At 40.9% G+C, this 17,653-nt stretch overlaps 1 protein-coding gene and 1 pseudogene across 3 annotated transcripts in view; both read left to right on the top strand.

The window, feature by feature from the left end:
- The window catches only part of EBF1 (EBF transcription factor 1), a 390,172-nt gene that overhangs the window by 37,863 nt on the left and 334,656 nt on the right, over positions 1 to 17,653 (top strand). The window lies entirely within an intron of this gene.
- On the top strand, positions 17,159 to 17,384 carry LOC142863391 (uncharacterized; annotated as a pseudogene).

The following is a 17,653-nucleotide window of genomic DNA, read 5'->3' as shown; positions in this document are numbered from 1 at the left end:
AACCTCATCATGATGTGTCAGCAGTGACAAGTAGCTTCTCGAAGTGTGTTTCGATTCTTCGGCTTCCCAGCCGGACACTGGGGGCTGTGGCCCTGACTAATCTCATCTCCGACCTCCCCCTGGAGCAGCCAGCAGCCGAGTGGGGAAGAAAACAGAGCTGTTTCAACTGAATTCCTTAAAGGGCAGGGGGGGGGTTCCTCCTCCGGCTCCTCCACTCACAATGATTTGTCATAGTTTAATTTTAAACACTATCATTGACTATTCTTTCTTTCTACCCCACCTCTTTCCACCTTTTTTTTTTTTTCTTGGAAGTTCCAGGAATGACTTTGATTATCTCCACAATCAAATTCTCGTTGCCGCCTCCGTGAAAGTGTGCAGTCATAGATTGCAGGGATTATTTTCTTTAGCACTTGGGGATAGAGAAACCGGTTGTTTCAAAATGAGAACCAGCTGGTTCCACAGAGCCCTCGTTTAATGGGGGGCCACTTTGTACACAAAGCCCTCGCTCAGGTCAGTCATTACGGCAAACCCCAAATCAGCAGTGTTTGGTCTATCACCCTTTATTAAACGTCCAGCGAGGAGTGATTTAGCAGATATGATAATAATAATAATAATTAAGAAAAACCCAATGCATGCTGCATATTTCATTTGGCCTCAGCTAAACACTCAGGTTTGGGAGGAACGTTTCTCAAACTTCTTCCTATGGTAATTATAATCACAGACCTAGTTTCCACTGCTCTCCCATAGATGGCTAAGATGTGTATGTGTGTAGCTTTAACCCTCTCTAAATCTAGAAAATAAAATTAAGCTCATCTTTCAACATAATCTTTTATCTGACAAGCACAGTAGATAGATGAAAGGCAGATAGCCAAGTTGTGGGTCCCATTAATAGAACCAATTGGAGGGCAGAGATAACTGCTATTATCAAACATCTTTTATGCCATCCTGTAAAATGAGGACGAGGGTGATATACCATAAATATTTTGCTGTCTTTCTAGCTTGTAGAAATTGGTTTGTTGTCATACCCTGTTAATCTCTAACAGCACCAAATTCAATTTGAAATGAGAAGAATACTTTAACTATTTGACTGTACAAAATACTTTTGGAGCGTGCAAAGAAAGAAGAAAAGCATAAAAGACATGTAAAACCACAGTCGATACTCAGTTATGAGAATGATTTGTTTTTAGAACCTAGATTGCATTTTTATAAGGTAAACAAGTTTTTGGGATGCAACATTTATTAAAACAGGGTTGGAGGATTAAAAAAGCAGCTACACTAGATTTTCAAAAATCTAGTTTAACCAAATTTTATATTATAAATGTGAGAGATTATTTTGCATTACTAATAAGAATATGTGGCTAATTTTGTTTTTATTATGACATGCTTTTTACATTGGCAGCAATGCAATGAAATAATTTGAAGAAAGGGTAAAGATGTAGAAGTTTATTCTCACAGGGAATTTGATCAAAAAGCCTAGCACTATGCTTTTAATTATTTTATTTTTAGAATTTCCATATTGAAACATGGTTTGGGTAAAATCTTATCTAACAATTTTTTTGTTTTGTTTACCAATTACTTTGATTACATAATGTCTCTTTTAGTTCAAGCTGTAATTCTATTGTATATTTCCTATATTTGTATTTTTAAAAATTCTGTGGGTTTTTTAATATAAAAAACAAATAACTGTTATATTTCCAGTCACTCAAATTTGAACTGAATTTTACTTCCTGTTTCAAAGGTCAAGGCAGGCTGACCTCAACAGCAGTGTGGAGGCTGCTGAATTATTCATATCATTGACTTTGTGTCAGCTTCCACATTTGTGGAGAGGGATGTTTTATTCATTTATCTCATTTAGGGTTCTTCTCTGCACCTGTTTCTACCATTAAGTACCCTGTAATTTGCATTTGATGCTAATTTAGTTTCATATCAGCCTGGTCCCCCCTTGTTAATTTAATTTTCTAAGACCCTTTTCATTACAGTAGAACTGTTTTCCTCTTTAAAGCAAACATCTATACAAGTAATTGTATAAACTGCCTTTTAAATAATATCTTTTAGAAGATTCCATCGTTTAATTCCTTAATTCCTATAATTAGCCACAGTTTGATTAATGTTTCAAAGGGTTAAATTAAAATGCAGAATTACTCAAATGCATACTTGAATAATTTCTTATATACAGCAGAGTTAGCACTGTGGTGCTCTTCCTGATAATTCTCAGAACAGTATGTCTTAACAGCAGTAATTTTCTTTATTTAGAGTGCTGTTTAGTTTACTAATAGTAGTTTCTTTCAAGTCGCTGTGCTCTCAACATTACCCGTGAAATGTTAGTGTTTTTCTTTCATCAAATCGCTGATAGACAGTGGCTTAAAATGTTTATGCAACATTAATAATAACATGCCCAAAATAATCAGGAAAGAATTAGGTCCGATTCCTTGATCTATCGTGGAAGTTCAGTATTAAATATAATGAATTTCAGGGAACTGTGTTATATTATAGGTCTGTTTCTCTTCTTACCAGTTTTTTTTTTTTTTTTTTTTTTTTTTCTGTCTGCTGCTCAGGGTAGATTTCCTGGGAATTTGTCAGCTTTCCAGACCTGGTTTTAGCCAGCTTTGGTTTGTATCTGCAGACACCCGTCGGGCTACAGTTGCCACCTACATATTGTAGGCATTAGTAGTAAGTTGTTTGAGGAGGCCTGATGGATATGGCGGCCACCTCAGCAGGAGTGGTGACGGCCCTGGGACTTCTGTCCCAAATCCTGGGATAGATTTGGCAGTCACGAGAGCTAGCAACTCACAAGAACTAGGTACATACAGCCCTTCCGACTATTGAGGAAGAAAATTCTACCTCAGTCCTTTCCCTGGGAACTGTTTGGATGCGGTGCTTGACATAAAGGGGTCAGCATTCCTTACAGACTTCCGTCTGTAGTGGCGGGAATTTAAAACGGGTATGAATTATGAGTTCAAGTTCTAAGATACGTGGATGGAAGTTAACTAGAAGGAAAGTCATGGCTGCGGCTGAATGTTACTAAAAAATTAGTCCAAGCTCTGTGGCGTCCCATTCTTTCTACTGGGTTGGATTAGTTTGATCTTTTGCTCATATTCTCTGGCTACACCAAATGGTGCAGTTGCTTTGGGGTTCCTGTAGGGCCTCAGGTCTTTTGAAACTGGAGTTTGAAGGTGGCCTCCCTTTTTCTGTCAGCTATACGTGATTCCTGGGGATTCCCACACACAACCTTGTCGCTGTGGAAAGGTGAAAGGGAATCTCCAGATCTCTAGCAGACAGTGTCATCCGTCCAGTTTCAAGGTAGGCCCTACTGCACGCTTCCCGAAGGTCCCCTTCAGTTGGAAACCTCTTTAGTGTATCCTCGTCACAGTGAATTGTTCACATCCTGTGGTTTGTGAAGCTAGCTTTGTGCTTCTGCTGATGGTCCCGAAACGACGTGAGAGTTTTCAGGAACGAAATATGGGATCTTTATTCATTAACAAAACATTGACATACTGACTCTCTCCTCCCCCTCCCCATGTAGATGTTCTTTTGAGTTTGGGCAAGTCTGTGAGCTCTACCAGAATAGTCTCCTTGAGGTTTGATTAAACAGCTGGGTTTAAAAACAATACGGAATATTTGTGGAGTTCTTAAGAATGCAGGAAAGGTTTTCCCACCCAATTCTGGCCAGTGCTTGGAATTCCACTGTCAGAATCTCCTGCCTTTAGCTAAGAATCTTTGATCTATACTGAGACATATATAACTTAGGAAAGACTACCACTTTAATTCTATCACTATATACCTCTTAGCGGGAATGAAATAAAGGTCTTTTTATGATCTTTTCATTTCCACGGCAACCTTGCGTGATAGGCAGAATTTTGGGTACCTATTGCATGGATGTGGAGAATGAAGAGTATAGCTTAATAAAGCACTCAGCTAGGTCCAAAAGGCAGCTTTTCTGGAGACGCTAGATTCTAGTAGGAAGAGACCAGGTTTCTGTTTTGAGCTGAATGGACTCTCAGAGATTACAGGGCAGTCCCTTCATTTTAAAGATGAGAAAGCTGAGGCCAAGAGCAGCACAACAATGTTGCCCAAAGATCTAATTAGCCTCAGAGCCAGGACCATAAGCCAAGTCCCTGGCTCTGGTTCCAGTGGCTTTTCTGCTACTACTCTGGCCATCTGAGTCCCACTTCGCTCTCCATTTCACCTTGTGTGAAATCAGCCTCAGGGAAGGGTACAACTTGTATTTCTGGGTTGGAGTCCAAGGAAACCCCTGAGCTCTGTATCTCTAACAAGGCCCAGCATTGCGCACCAAGCACAAGTTAAATTGTTTCTAAGATGTTATAATAGTCATGGAGAGGAGGAAGCTACAGAATAACCATCATAAAATACCACTTTATTTCTTTTCAAAAGCTCATGTTTCATTTATATGCAACTGTGCTTGTTCCTATGATGTCATAACACTGCAAAAAATTGTGATTTTTATTTTTCTCAGAGCTATTTCATCAATAGTCATCTTTCAGCAGGAATTTTATGAAAGGTCTTTCTATGCCAGACATCTCATCATGAGCGGTTGTCTCTGACTGTTATCTTTCTCTAGAAGGTATTGGCATACGTAAATATTGACCTTGGCAATTTTCAAACTAAGTCCTAATTTAAAAACTTATTTAAACATAAATAAATTTAATAAACTATTCTCTCCAAAAATAATAATAAAGGAAATGAGGCATTTTTGCAGATTATAATTCTAAAAAAATTACAGTGAAAGGGGAAAAAGTACATTGTACTGCCACCTACTCAAAAATTACTTTTGTGTACAGTTTTGCTTAAGCTTGAGCAGGTTTGTCACATGTTTTGAATTGCCAAGGAAGGGCAGAAGTCATGGGTATGGTGCTGAGAGAAATTATTAGTCCTTGGCATAGTCTTATGCTGAGCTATGAGGAGCAGGAGAATGATTCCAAAAGGCAAAGGGACATTCACCTGGTAAGCTGGAGGGAGAGGTGGGGAGTCGGCAGCTTTTGTACTTTTTCAGGATACCTGGAAAGGAGCAAGGGACAATTATTCAGCCTTTAAATTACATGCCCATCTGGCCTGACTAAAAAGATTGGGCTGATTTGGAAAAATGTAGACTTCCTATTTCCATTTAAAGATGTGACCGAATGTAGTCAAGAGCTAAGTGTTTCTTCCTTCTGTCCCTCGACTATCTGGTCAGTTAGGACCAATGCCCTATTTTTAAAAAGATGGAAGTTTGAATTTATGTATCCTCTCTTTTTCCCTTCCCAAATTGTCCTAAATCATTCAACAAGCTGAATTCTCTTATGTTTCCAAATATTTTCAAACCAGAACCCAGAAAGAATAATTGTCCCAAACTTATAAAAAATTGTTTTATGATGGGGTATTCTCTTGTTTGGAAACCATTGTTTTCTTTCACAGAGGTGAAGAGGGCAAGCAGCTGTTGAGTTCATTGACTTCAAGTAGGAGGAAAAGAACCAGAATGTTAATTTATTCAGTAAATGTTCATGAAGCATCTACTACATAAAATAAGCTGTAGCCCCTATCTCAGATTGGGGACTGCTCCAGAGGTACTTTGTGATACTTGCAGGACATTTATCTGTTAAATATTAAGGAAATTGCATTTGGTGTCGAATCCCTTTCTCTTTTTCAAGTTACTACCAAATGCATTGAATCATTTTCTTTCTCCCACCATTATCTGGCCATTCCCAGGCCCTGTCCCGTCTCCAGTAAGAGATTTAAAGTAATTAATTACTCATCTGATTCAGTGTAGGTTAATGCCCTACTATGCTAATTTTTGATCTTCAGGATACTGTTGCCTCCATTATGAATCCAAATTTGAAAATATCCTTCTCTTAAGGAGCAAACATGCTTTGGTTCTATTATAAACCTGACAAGTTAAATTGCTCATTCTCATGTTGGATTTTTCATTCATAAGGAAAATGAGAAGCAGCCTGGTGTAGAATGCTGAACTAGGACACAGGAGACTTGGTTTTTAATACTACCTCTGTTGCTATTTAGATATGTGAGCCTCTGCAAGTCTCTTAACTTCTCTGGGTTTCAGCTTTCCCATTAAAATGAGAGAAGTGGACACTGAGGATCGTTAAAGTTCCCTCTCTCTCAATGGTTTTAATCCTGTCTACTCCTATAAATCTAGTCACCTCTTATATCTAACATTGGACAGTAGCCTATTAAACATTTGCTCAAGCGGCATGTACTATAACGTAAATAACAGCCTCACAGTCACAACTGAACAACCAGCAACATTATCAACCAACTTTCACTCCTTCTACATTGCCTTGTCCGAGGGATCAGCTAAAGTAATAAGAGGATAAGGCAGTAAGCAGAGCCCACATCTATTGCTAAGATTTACTTTAAGGCAGGAAGCTATTGGGCAAGATCATTAGATGATGTACCTTGCAAAGCTAATTGAGTTGGTATATTTAAATTTATTGGTAGCATAACTTGGGCAAGATGGGGAAGGGGTCTAGTAAAAAGAATATTGTAGGCTTGTAAAATGTGAGGCACGTGGACCAACACATTTATCTACATGAGATAGTAACCCCAAAAGGCTGTCAACAGAGGCAATCTATGCAACATCCCAGAGCTGTCTAACCAGATTCATCCGGTTTAGACTTCTGGGGATGAAGCAGCCTAAATGGATATACAGGAAATATACACTGAGTTGCACATAGTATGTGCTCATTAAATAATTGTTCTTTGTCAGTATATCCACTTTGTATCTGTACTTTTGGGGCAGATGATTCCCTTTAAGGTCAAATAACTCTGAATATATTTAGAATGAAGCTGTGAAATCATATGCTTTGCTAGTATCCTGTGCTTGTGTGTGACAATACAGTGTATATTCTTTAAGCTTAAAGAAATGAGAACTTCACAAAATCTCAAAAACATCTTTTTTTTGTAATACAAAAAATGTATGTGTAATAGGCAGGGATGAGAGACTGAGAAACAAAACTTTTGTCCAGGATGGGAACAAGATCTCTTTCTCTATTTTTTAAATTTAAATTCTCCAATCTTTATATATAAGCATTATAATATTTTGACAGATCTCCAAAGAAACAAAATTGTAAGTCCTATGGATAATGATTTTCTGAGAATTCCAGATACAGGATAGGCCCTCTCAGGATTTCCTGTTTTTTGTTTGCTTTCCTTCATTTCTTATTTTATGTCCAATAAACTTTTACTTTAAGCAGAATCAAGTGTTAAGACAAACCAACTACAGAGCTAATGTATAGAACATTAATTCTATAGAAATGCCCTATAAAAACCAAAAGAAATAAGACTATTAAAAGAAATCCATATGTCTCTGGAATTTTTATTTAAGTTTATATTAGCAATAATGACCTTGGTTTCAGGGAATTCAGTAACAATTAATGACCAGCTAGGGGTCACTGGCCCCATGGTGCTTTGGGCCAACAACCCCTTCCAATGTGGACAAGAACTGGCCATTTATCCCAAGGAAGTGCCCCAAGGCGAGGTCCTTATCCTCTTGCCATCTGATTGTAATTTAACCTCAGCTTTTAAATGGCCCTTAGGATCAAAGATACAATGGGTTGTGCTTTCAGTATTTTAAAGAGTTTATTTTTTGCCATGCAGTGCATAATTGAGTATCACTGAATAGAGTTGTCAAAATAAAGTTGATGATTATGTTCCTTTCATCCTGGGGTGCATGTATTCATTTTGTGTCTGCATATCTGCTGGCTTGTCCTGGTGTAGTATGTATCTGCACAGAAGCTTACACTCACACTCCTGTGTCTGGGGCCTGTGTGTGTGTGTGTGTGTGTGTGTGTGTGTGTGTGTGTGAGAGAGAGAGAGAGAGAGAGAGATTAAAACACTCAATACTGGATTAACAGAATAAATAAAATTTGGATTATAGAAACTTCAGTCACTAGTTTTAAATGCAGCTTGGCAAAGATGTAGTTCCATAATATGTAAAGTAAGGGGCCAGAGGCAGAGTAAAATTAGTCTTTCCTGGGTGCAGATGACTGCAGTGGCATAGTGACTGGCATTGGTGTTTTCATGTTCTATGTTGTGTTACTGTTGTAATGGCTATAATTACTGTTGATGAGGAGAATAATAGCTAACATTTATTCAGCTACATCTTTGCTAAGGATTCTCTCTAAACCTTACAACTCAATGTGGTGAGTATTCTTATTTTTCCCATTTAACAGATGAGGACACTGGAGCTCCAAGAGGTTAAATAACTTGCCCAAGGTCAATACAGCTATTAAATGGTGGAGCTGGGATGCAAACCCTGCTGTGTTCGACCCCTGAGATCAGGGTCTTAATCATGACACTATTCTGCCTCTATTTAAAAACTAACATTTCCATTTTCTAAGCGAAGCCTTTAATATATTCATTTAGGCAAATTTCCATCCTTTGCTGGCGTAAGTAATCGCTATTCCTTTTGCTGGTCATTGTTCCCTTGGGCTTCCCTCAAACATGGTCAGAGGTGCCCCGGACTTTTTAAAGATGGAAGAAAGGCCACATGGCCCTGCATAATTTGACCGAGACAGCTGTGCAGTTGGTTGTCTCATTTAAATTACAACCACAAAAAAGATGTGCCAGGCTTCACTGACACAAAGCTAAGGGCAGGAACACGGAACCGTTTCCTGAACCTGCCCTGGGTTACTGCCAAAGGTAAGCAGCCACGCTCAGCGGGGTCTCACAGACCAAGGAGGAGGCAGTGAGCTTCACTAAAACAATTATCCCTCCCCAGGCCTCTGCTGAAGGTTTGCAGCTCCAAAGTCTCAGGGCAAAGGATCCATCCGTCCGTCTGTCTGTATCTTGATTCCAGCTTGGAATGGCTGACCTAGGCAGAAAGTTGAAGACAGTTCGCCTGAGAATTAGGGAGAGAAACAAAGGTGTGGGCTTTAAAAGGCTGGTGTTGCAACGGATCATCTTGACAGGCTGTAGCTCAGATTTAGAGAAACCCCAAACTGATTTGCTGAGGGCTGAACACCAAGCCTTGTAACCACAGACCAGGCTTCAGGGAGGTATTCCTGAGACCTGACAAGCCTACTTTTTAATACTGAATCTGGTACAAAGTTTCATGTGTGTGTTTTTGCTGTGGGTTTTTTTTTTTTTCCTATACCTTTTGGAACTGAGTCTGATAGTCCAAAGGGTAGTTTGCCCTTGCAATATTTTTTCTCTTTGCTTTGAGATAGTTAGGAGCTTTTCAGGGGATTAAAGCAATAAACATTATGCCTACATGACATACAATTTCTTCTTTTTTGGCGGTGTTCTTAGATTGCATATATTTTTCTCTGCTAATTGATTTTGAACATTATTTTGTTTCCTGTTGCATCTTTCCAAAACTGCATTCATGTTACATGCTTCCCAAATAAGGTTTGGTTTTATTAAAATTATTATGCCTTTCTGAAACAAACATTAAATCTTCCAGAAGCATCCATAATAATGACATAATTTTTTTTTTTTGGCATGTGAGTAGATTATGAGCCTGCGTGTGTCTGTGTGCACCACCTAGGTTCGCGTGCACATATGTATGTAATAGGACTTTTCTATTGCAACTATTAATGGCACAATAAAATATTTAAAACCTGTTGGGTTTTTAACGAATTATGAGAAAAGAGAGGTGGCAAAGATGACTTCCCCCACCCCTCCTTATGAAGAAAAAAAGAATACAACAGAATTAACGAGGGCAAACTGCAAGCATGCATGTTGGCTGCGAATGTGAGCGTGCACCACTGCAAATCGGGATGGGCTGGGATGGAGCCCCACGGAGCGGGAACACCCCCGTTGCTCGCCCTCTCCCCCCCCCTCCGAAAGCCTCTCAGTAGTGGCATTGTGGGGACTCATGAATTACTTCTTACAGTCGGGGCTCCTTGCTATAAATCCAGCGGCGGTGCCGAGCGCACTGTGGGCAGCGGAGCACCGAGCGGGGGCAGGCGGTGTTTGTGTTGTTGTTAGCGACACGTAGCGAGTTCCTCCAAGGCGGAAAGGCCCCGGCTCCAGTTTGTCGCCAGTGAAAGCCGAAACACGAGTCGCACATGTGGAGCGGAGCCGTCGGCCGCCGGGGCGGGGGTGGCTGCGCGGGGCCAGCGCCCACGGGGGCGGGGGGAGGGGGTGGAGGGCGCAAAGAAAATAGCCCGAGGGGAACCGGGAAAAGGATGCCCTGACCCCTAAATGTTATGCCCTCCCATGACATCTCACTCCTTGTCTGCATATTCCAGAGAATGGAAGAAAAAAAAAAAAAGTCCCCTTTGTGGTGTGGCTTCAGAATGGTTTTCTTTCCCAGGATATCCTGTGTCTGTCTTTGGGGGAGCTTTCCGTGGGCTCGTTTGTCAGGAGACGTCTCCTATCCCTTTAAGAGGTAAAAACACGAAAAAAATTGTAAATGTAGGGACTTTAACACTTCCCCCCTTCCTAACATTCGTATAATTGCTGTTAAGCCACATTGAAAACCCTGGGGCCGGGTGTTCACCAGGGTAAAGTTACATTTCACAAGCAGAAAATTGACTCACCACTTAGGAAAATTGGCTACCAATTATGTGTCAAAGGCTCTAAAGTCAGACCTGAGGTTTTCTTTTTGCCAGAATGTGGAATTAAAAAGAGCACAGGCACCCAGCTTTGTCCCCTCCACTCCCTCTTCGGAGTGACTTCTTGCTCAACTGCTGAGTTTCTGAGTCTGCTTGGAGACTCCTGGGCCCCCCGAGGGAAGGAGGGCTCTGGGCTGGCCCAGGGGAGGGCCGGACTGGCTAGCGGAAGGTCAAGGTGGGAGGAACCGAGGAGTCAGTCAATAGTGAGAAGTTAGTTCACAGCAAGTGTGCTTTTAAATCCGTGCTTATGGAGAGTGGGGAGAGGGTGGTTCATGCCCCACACAGCTGACCAAAGGGTTGAGGGCTGTGCCTGAGACTTGGGGGCTGAGGGGAGCTGGGGAAAGGAGGGGCTTCTGAAGGCCAAGTCACAAAAGCCAGGGGAGGCCTGCTGTCTCTGGTGACATGGTTGTCACACCCACACCATGTGCAGAGCCCTTTCTGGAAACTCATGGATCCCTCCTGTTGTAGGAGGGGCCGTCCCAGGCGGAAGGACCATCAGTGGTTCTGGGTGGTTCTGGATGGGGGGGGTGGAAGGCAGGAGACAGACAGGGATGCAGAGCCACAGCCACAGGGGCTGGGGCAGAGCAATGGGGTGGGGGTGGAGAGAGGGAGAATGGGAGAGAGGGAGAGAGGGTGGAGGGGAGAGTACAGGAGAGGATGGAGGCAGAGGAGGGTGAGAGAGAGTCTCCCCTCTTTTGTCAATCCTCCCCCCTGCACTGTCCCTCCTCTCTCCTGTATACACTTTCTTGACACACTCCTTGCCTTCTTCCAATGCCCGTTTTCTGTTCCTGTCGGAATGGCTCATCCCTGGTTTTATTTTTAATGCCTTGAAATTAAACCTCATTTAGTGCTTCATTTTCTGCCTCTAGAGGGAGAGAAAGAGAAAGCGTCAGAACTCACCAAATTGAATGAGTTTGCAGTGCTGTGTCAGAGAGAGTTTTTTGGGACACCCGGGATGGGAAATCATATTGGAGATTATTCCAAGATAAGCACCCCTCCCCAAAACAGGGTATGATATGTGATCATTTTAGTGAGAAAAACCATCCTCATGTTGCCTTCTGGGAAATCTTAGGCTAGCTATTTCTGTTTGATTCCAACTTTGGACAATTTCCAGCCTTCTCAAGAACCAACTATCTTAAATCTTCAATGATTTTGATAGAGAAGACTGTTTTGTCTAAGGGACAGCAAGGCTGGTGCTGGGTCTCACCCCAAATACCTAATTTCAATTTAGTCCTGGCTTCTTAGCTGCAACAAAGAGAGAAAGAGTTTATACCTTGCAGAATGTTCAGTTCACCTCCAAGTCTTTATTGGGTTAAAAAAATGCGTGTATGTGAGTTTTTCCTTATTTAGCAGTTCAGAATGCATGTAAGTTTATGTTTTTCTAATCAACACTCAAACATTTTGAATGGATTATCTTTCCCTCCACCATCCTACATATCTGAGAGATCTTTTCTAGTTTTAAGAATCTCACAAACCCCCTCAAGTGATGCTTAATTAGAGAAGGTTTCTATCCACTAAGTATTTTCTTAAATGTATAATTGATTGTGCAAGGAAGGAAGAGCTGCAGGAGTGGAAATCATACATCATTTCATTATTAATGGCAATGTCTAAATAAAATGCAGACTTTGTCATGCTAATGGGTAGCTGAGGATGTTTAAATCAGAAGCTTTTTTTTTCTTTGCTAAGATGATCTAGGATGATTTCAGGACGTTTAAGTAGCATTTAATATGTTGATAAGTACATTCTAATGTGCTGGGCTAAAGTTGGAAAAAAAGGCCAAGTCCAACTCTAACGAACATAAGGGCATGGGATGACAAAACAATTCAGGAAGCCATATACATTACCCCCTTTTTACTACCTGTGGAGAAGCTAGACTTTTTACCTGGATTAAGTTCAGAAGACATGTATTTAGCACTTACTGTGTACTGTTTCCACTGCAACATTCCACAGATGTCCTCAGAGAACAACAGAACTGAAAAGTTGCTGAATGGCCATCACCCTGTTTTCAGTGTGGAATTCACTAGCTAGAGTGAAAGAGTGTCTCATGGATCCTGAAATGCCTGGTTTTGATCAGAGTTCTGTGCACTGAGGACAGTGCTCCAGAAATGAGACCTTTCACAAGGATTTGGATGCAGGTAGTTTATGTGGGCATGACTCTAGGAAGCAGGGGATGAAGGAGAGAGGAGAGTGAGAACAGGTACGGAAGAAAAACTAAGGCAATGGTGCATGATTGAGGTCACTTCTGTGGCAATAGGTGCTTGATCTCGTGATTCTCTAAAGGGATTCTCTCTAGGAGTAAGATATGCCTCCCAGAACTGTGCTCTGAAGGACAAGAGGCTGGAGCATTTGTCTGCTGGCTCCTGGCTCCCATGGGTTGAGAATTGTCCCTGGGCACCTGTGCACAGGCCAGGCAGCTCCTTCAGAGTTGACATGATGTGGATGGAAGTCTTCTTGTGGTGGGATATAGTCAGAGTAAGATATGTGGCTGAAATCAAAGGTGGGCCATGGAGATAGGAGGCAGGTATCAGAGGCATCTGTTACTGAAGCTGAGCATGATGGTCCTATGCAGAGGGAAGCCTGATAGCCCATCCTTTGTTCTTTATTGAGTACCTACTGTGTGCTTGGGCATGGTAGGCATCCAGTGATTCTTTGTTGAGTCCATCGATAAGTTCATATGCAACAGATGTTTGATGAGTCCTCGTTGTATGTCTAGAGACCAGCCTATCTTCCTCCTCTAAGAGTGTTCATGCTGTCAGACCAGCTGTTGTGATTTTGTTTTGGAAAATATAGTACCTACCTCCTGACAGGTTCAGGTGATACAGAGATGAGTAAGACGTCACCTGAGCTTCATGTCTTCAGACTGAAGTACAGACAGTTCTAGGGTGTGCAGCTCTGTTAGCTGTTGAGCGTTTGCCCTTCACAAAGAAGCAAGGATCAGAAAGCAGATTTTGATGAGGGATTTGAAAGAAGGAATGCGGATAGGAGTGTATTAGTTCCCTAAAAGGTTTACTGTTGGGGGAAGGAAATAGTAGTACATGGGATATGGGAGTGTGAAGGGCCTTGAAGGCCATGAGAGGAGGTTTTTTTTTTTTTTTTTGGTAGGGAGTCATTTTTACATGAAGGGGGAACATAAAATCTGTGTTGATGAACTTAACGTCCAAACATAAACTCGTCTTTCTGCTGTTACTGACAGATTTCTCTGTCCCTTCAGTTGCAGAAACCTGGGGATTATCTTTGCTGCAACCCCACCCCTCAGTCTCTCCCACAGCCACACCAGATATCTCTCAACTCTGTTTGCTTTGCACCGTCCCACTTCTACCACCAGACTCCTGCTGTAACTCCAGATTGGTGTCTCTGCATTCATCTGGCTTCTCTAGAGACCATGGAAGCCAGAGTAAGCTTTTCAAAATTCAAATCTGATCATGCCGTTCCCTAGCTTACAGCTCATCAGTGGCTCCTTGTTCTAAGGATAAAGGCCACCTTTTCTACTCATATGCTGTTCCCATAGCTTCTCTCAGGGAAACTTCTTCCTCTTTTTGATAAGTTTAATTCATCCATCAGATTCTAGCTCCCTTCCCTTCAGTTCTCAGAGACACCTTCACTGTCCTTCCCAGCTGTGTTGGTTCCCAGCATAGGATGCTGTAAGCTCCTTGTGGCCATGGGCTGTGGCTGTTTGTTCACTGTTTTATTCCTAGTGACCAGCACAGTGTCAGACACTAGATATTCAGTAAATATTTATTGAATGGATTATTGGATGGAATGGGAATCTAGCTTGTGGCTGTGGGGGGTATGGATCCTGTTTGGTGGTGTGCTGGAGCTGGCTTGCACAGACTCACGAGAACCCATTGAGTGGATCTTTTCCCAACCCTGTTCAGTGATGCCACATTGGTAGCTTGACATCGTGGAAATAGGCCAACGTGACAAAGCAGGGCTCCCTCCACCCACTTTACTAGAGCACCACTGACCCAGTCAGCCACGATTCTTATCAAAGCTCATGTTTCTCAAACTTACCTTCCACAGTGAGTCTTTGTCGCCAGTTTTCTGGAGGGCAGAGACCACATCTTATTAGGCTCTGAATTATCAGCCTATAGCAGAGTATACAAATCAACAAGCATTTGTTTTAAAAAAAAGAAAGAAGCTCACCAGTAGCTTGAATCTCCAGTCCTGGTTGTTGGGCTGTCTGTCCTACTTCACGTGCTCTTTGCGAAAGGGATTTTGAAATGATACTTTGGCCCATTTGGGACCTCTTTCCATACGCCACTTCCCTCACTTAGGCCAAGGGCTCTTGCACATTCTGCTCCTGTTAGGGAAGCGTTTTTTATTAAGCAGGATTCTTGTCAACAGGCACAGATCGACACAGTTAAGGGAGTATCTAAATCCCCCAGTGAAGCTAGTGGGTTCAGTTCCACAAGATCATTGAGGACCTGTTTTGTGGGAGACACGATTGCTCCTGTGCTAGTGAAACAGAGGCATTTCCTGCCCTCAAGGGTCTGTGCACTGAGAGGTACAGACATACGCAGAGAGCTAATCAATAAGACAGTTAGATGGTAGGATAGAGCGTCAGGGGCACCCATATCAGGGACTGATTAGTTCTGGATGGGCATCAGGGAAAGCTAGGGAGAAGGGATATTTGAGTTAGACTTGGAGGGATGCAAGCAGAGCTGTAGGGAGCAGAGCCCAGGGGCAATTGGGAAGTCACTGGAATAGGAATGGCCCAGAAATGACGAAGTCTTGGTAGCACTAGTGGCAGGGAGGGAAGGGAGAGTGCAGGCAACAAAGACCAGGTTGGCTACATGGAGGTAAGGGAGAAGACAGTCAAAGCAGACTGCCTGGGTCGTTTGCTTATCCACCCTTTTTTGTGGAAGGGACATGGGAGAATGGAAATGATCTAAATATGGCTTCTTAATGTTCATGTTATCTTGACTGATCTTGATAAGACTTTATGACAACTTTATCTCAAGCTGCTGCAGTTTCAATAGAAATTGGATTGTAGGATGCACAATTTGATTTAGCCTAACAGCTTTGGACTTGCATCCTATTTCATTGTCCCCGACTTTCATTACTGTCATTGTCTGCAACCTAATTCCATTTCTATTTGAATCACTCATTAAGTACCTAAAAATTATGCATGTAGTAAATTCACAGGATAACATATGCAAATAAGAGGCACCCCTCACCCTAGTCCTAAATAAACATTGTGGGTTTGTTAAATAAATTTAGGAGTTTCAGATCATTTCTTTTATGTAATGAAATTGTAGCCTTACACTTCCTATACAGCTAGGATTCTTTTTTATCTTCCTTTAAATGCAAGGAGAAAAAAATAAAAATATTTTCATTTTGAGTCAGAAAAAGTGTGTGGGGGAGACAGATGAAGGGGAGGGAGGGAATGTATGTAACTTCTCTTTTGGGTTTTGGCAAAAAAGGGTAGTTCCCATCAACTCAGCTTGGCTAAGAGTGGCCTCCAGATAAGAATTCTTGAGATCTCTGACTCTTCTCCACATAAAAAAATTTTAAAACCAATAAAAAAAGAAGAAATTACAAATTATCTGCTCTTGAATGCCAAAAATCTAACCTTTGATGTTGGCTTTTCGGAAGTTAAATAATAAACCACAGTTTCTTTTTTCCTTTTTTTTTTTTAAAGTGGCTACTTTATAAAGCCTGTCTTACTTTATAATAAAAAGGAGGAAAACATAAATAAAAGACACTCAAATATTTATACAGTTATTCAAAGGATTAAATGTATTTGGTAAGGTCCTAAGGTTATTTAATATTTTCCTCTTCTTTTGAGTCTTGTTTTTAGCTCTGGTACATTGAGAATATTTTTTTTTCCCTGTAGTTTTGTTTAAGAAAATTAACTACTTCCCTTACAACTCATAAGAAGTTACTTTAGGAATATGTAAATACAAATGAATGAGAGAAAGGAGATACAGTATAGATGAGATGAAATATTTTCACTGCTTAGTTAACACTGGGTATTACTGAATAAATGACAAAAAAAAGTGAGTAATAGGTTACTTATTTGACTCATATATAAAAATCTCAGGGACCCATACCTCTAGAAGAATATTATTTTACTTTAAATGTTTATATTTCATGGATCATCTGTGACAATATATATATTCACATATTTTTTCCCACATGACTTAAACTGGAAAAGAAGGAGAATGATTAGTTCATGTGTTAAAAATACAGTGCATTTTTATTTGTTATCATTCTGGGTGAGTTCTGTGAACTTCCTTCTGTCTTCCACAGTGACCAGGATTCTCTTGTGAAACAGACCAAACTTTTCTTCATAGTTTTGGTTTGTTTAGTTATATCAAAATTTAAATATCCAGATAGTAGCTTCGGGTAGAATAAAACAACAGCAATAACAACAGCCACCATAAAACTTGCAATAGCTTAGGGTCCTTCAAAAGTCTAGTGTTTCCAATATTGTGCTTTGTTAATTAGTAAATAGCAGATTGGGCCCAAATACCCTCCACTACATTGCCATTACTTTCTACTTAGGATGAATTAAATTTCTCTTAACAAACGTTAATGAATATTCTATGTAAACATTTTGGTTAATAGAAAATTTCTTTATATGTATTGCTTCTTGGCCTTTTGGCTAAGATCAAGTGTAGTATCTGTTCTTATCTTTATGTGGTATACACACAACATCATTTTCAGATACAATAGCATAGTTATGATCAATATAGTTTTATCCAACAATTAGGTGTTGTATAAGGCCCCTAGGGGAATTGTACAAAGTGGTCTCTCCTCTCAAAGAACTTCTCACCTAATGACATTTTTCTGTGATTCAGAGGATACCTTGGTGACTTGCTGTGAATTAGGGTCATAATTATGACTATCATTTATCATTGTACTGTGACTGCACAAGTGCTGGTTAATAGAAGATTCAGAATGATAGAATGCAGAATAAATCACATCACCTTTTTCTGGAGTACTGTCTTGGTGAGCCGAAGCAGAAGCAGAGACCGGATGCTGATATCGTTTCCATCTGCAAAGCGCTCGTGACGTATGAAGTGCTATGAGACATTTATGGCTTTGTTGCTACCATTAAGACCTTTGGCAGAGTCCTA

Source organism: Microcebus murinus, chromosome 21, assembly GCF_040939455.1.
Source record: "Microcebus murinus isolate Inina chromosome 21, M.murinus_Inina_mat1.0, whole genome shotgun sequence".
Taxonomy (NCBI): Eukaryota; Metazoa; Chordata; class Mammalia; order Primates; family Cheirogaleidae; genus Microcebus; species Microcebus murinus.
Note: the sequence above shows the minus strand (reverse complement) of the source record. Positions and strands in the feature narration are given on the sequence as shown.